The sequence below is a fragment of the Aedes albopictus genome, chromosome 2, assembly GCF_035046485.1.
Source record: "Aedes albopictus strain Foshan chromosome 2, AalbF5, whole genome shotgun sequence".
Lineage (NCBI taxonomy): Eukaryota > Metazoa > Arthropoda > Insecta > Diptera > Culicidae > Aedes > Aedes albopictus.
Genome location: NC_085137.1, coordinates 26,935,554 through 26,938,611, shown reverse-complemented (window position 1 = coordinate 26,938,611; position 3,058 = coordinate 26,935,554). Strand labels below are relative to the sequence as shown.

Genomic DNA, 3,058 nt, shown 5'->3' with positions numbered 1-3,058 from the left:
AAGTTCTATCATGATTGAATCGACAAAGATTTATCAGCACTGCACATAATTTTCAAGTGTACAGTAGACGTTCGGTAACTGCAACATGTTTACGTTTCACTTAGCGAATGAAATTCGATAACTGCAACAACTGACAGACGTCAAAGAACTGTCAGTTGCAGCATAATGCAGCCAAAGTGCATTAGAAAAACATCGCACTGCAGCAAAACTGCATACGAAAAACATCGCATCGCTGTTGACATTTCGTTTTGAAGGATAGCGGTGCGATAACTGCAAAATTGTTGCACTTAGCGGACTTGCAGTTAAAAAGCATTGCAGTTAAACCGTTTGCACCGAGCGAACGTCTACTGTAAAAGCAACTGGTCATAATCTAAGTGCAGAACTTTTAGAATTAATATGTTATTTATTCTAAGTGTATCACGCCAACTTCCAAGTGCAGCTTTGGCCGTGATGGATAACGCGCAGGTACTCACGACAGCATCCACAAAAAGTTGATCGGTTTCACCTTTTTTGTCTTTTTTTTAGTCGTTCTCCTCCCCATCCGCTTACCGACGGTCTAAAAATAGATTTCCGAGCTGCCGCAGTTGCTGCCGTCACCAACACAATCACATTCCGGGTTTGTTAGTGGCAAAAGTGCAGTTGTTTGAATCAATCCATTATTTCACGTTGAAAATACCATATCTCTGTTTGTTTCAACAAACTGTTAAAAATTTCGACAAATGAAAATATGTGTATTATCAAACAATAGAACAGTTCAGTTTAAACGAGATATCAGTTTGTCGCTATAGTAAACTGAAAAGTCGATTGATTTGAACTAGAATTTATTTGTGTTTACAATTTATTTTTCTGCGTGCTCTTTCAATTATTGCAATGTAATGGTTAGAGTGGGTCATCGTTTATATGGAAAAATGAAAAATTCAATGGTATCCCATCAGATCAAAGCTTTTTTGATTTCATTTCAGGACCCAAATAAGTGTGCAAAATTTGGGCACGATCGGTTATGTCTACGTTTTGCGCATCGCGTTTGAAGTTTGTATGGGATTTTACATGGGAAAACACACTTTTTTGCATTCCTCTCATAACAAGCTCAAATTTTTCTAAAACCATGTAACTGATAAAGTGAAAACATAGCCTAGGGTGTCCTGAAAAACTTTGTCGAAGACCGCGAAGTGATCTGATGTTTATGAAAAAAGTTATAGCGTTGGCATTGCTTGGCGAAACAGCATGATTTTGTTGCTATTGTTATTCCTTTACATGTTAAAACATAAACACATGCATGCGGTTCGTTGGTTATAACTATTTTCACAAGCATCGGATCGCTTTACGGTCTTCAACAAAGTTTTACAGAACATCCTAGGCTATCATTTTACAGTTTCGGTTAAAAAGTTTCAGACAAACTTTTTCAACTTATGGCTAAAATGCAAAAAAGTATGTTTTCCCATACAAAATCCCATACAAATTTCAATAGACCATTCCCGTCAAAAATTTTTATGTGCTCTACGGCTTTCCGACAATTTATTGAGCAAACTTCCCAAAAGAACCCATATGTTTTGAAGCCTCTAACTATTGAAAAACAATGAAAAACCTGCGAAGTAGCACTTTAACCCTATAGTCTCCTATAATATATTTTTTCACAAAACCCGATGAACCCCTTTCTCCCCTATCGATTTTTGGAGAGATGCGGAGAATTTTCAATCAGCTGTCTGTCAAATATGACGTTTGATATTTTTTGTTTTGATCCGCTCTCCGCTCTAAACACCATGAAAACAAATTATTTGTCGCGGGAAGAAAATACCCATCCACGCTAAGGTCAGTTTACCCATAAATAGGTAGATTATTTACCCATATTTGGGTTTCGTATCCATTACCAATAATATGGGTAAAGTTTACCAATAAATATTGGTAAAATTCACCCATATTCTTGATGAAATGACTTTACTCATATATGGGTAAAGACTGTTTACCCATATTTGGATGAAAAAAATAATATTTTCTAGAGGCAGCACCGAAATCGGCCATTCGCTCGGTTAATCAAAAATAAAACAATTGTTTTAGTTAACTATTCTCGGAATTATTGGAGAACGTTGAGGCAAATTTGCAAATTACACAACAACAAGAGGAAGCAGGTGACCTGTAAGTATCCTCAAAAATTCGTAAACGATTCGATAAACCAAAAATATACATACTTGTTTCCGTCACTTTCAGCTGAACAGAAAAAAATTTCCTTCGAGGTGGATTACGGTTGGAACCAGTTGAATCAGCAGGATTCTCTGCAAGTGCTCTCGTGTTGGATTTAGCACCGCTCGATGAGCTGAATTTGAGCGTCTCAGTGGAACACGCCCAGCAATCCACCGGAGTGCAAATAAATCGGAGACGCACGTTGACCGTGAACGAATCGTCTAGGACTCCGCTCCCCCTGATGCCAAATTTGAATAGGCCGGCCGGATGATGCAAACCGCCCGTAGAAGAAGGAAGTGGCATTCTCGTTGTAGAAGTGTTCTGTCTATGCCTCGGCTCCCCCGAGAGCAGTTGAAACCCACCCGAACCAGAGTGGGAGCGGGAAGTAAACCGACACAAGTGGCTCAAGTCCGGACATTATTAGAACCAGGGAGGAGTTTGCATCAATATCTGAGTAAGTTATGCTGTTATTTATCACCAAAAATAGTATCTAATCTTTTGCTTCTTCCAGTTTGTGCATTTCACTCCCGGTCCTACCCATCCTGGTCGAGATCCTGGCCTCAAACGCCCATACGAGCAAGCGCAAGAGTCGACAAACTGCATCAGCTGGCGGACCCTCCGGAGCACATTGTCCGGAAGAAAGCAGGCGAGCTCCACCATCAGGAAGCTATTCGCGATCCTTTCACCATTGATGTTGCTGCACGATCCAGTCTTTTCCTATGTAAAACGAAACGCCGACCCAATCGTTAAAATCAATCACCAAAACCCTGCATGTATTTTTTTATTAATATTTTTCTGTTTTATAATAATATTCGAATAAACTTTTTATTAAGTATTTTAATTTTATTTGTTTTCTTTTCGAAATTTATGGCATTTTATT

The 3,058-nt window shown here is 38.8% G+C and overlaps 1 long non-coding RNA gene across 1 annotated transcript; it reads left to right on the top strand.

The window, feature by feature from the left end:
* Positions 1–1,818: 1,818 nt before the first annotated feature.
* Positions 1,819–2,827, top strand: LOC109621666 (uncharacterized). The gene is made up of 3 exons (XR_002201847.3): positions 1,819–2,133; positions 2,206–2,632; positions 2,690–2,827. It is a non-coding gene; the product is annotated as an uncharacterized LOC109621666 (long non-coding RNA).
* The last annotated feature ends 231 nt before the right edge of the window (positions 2,828–3,058 follow it).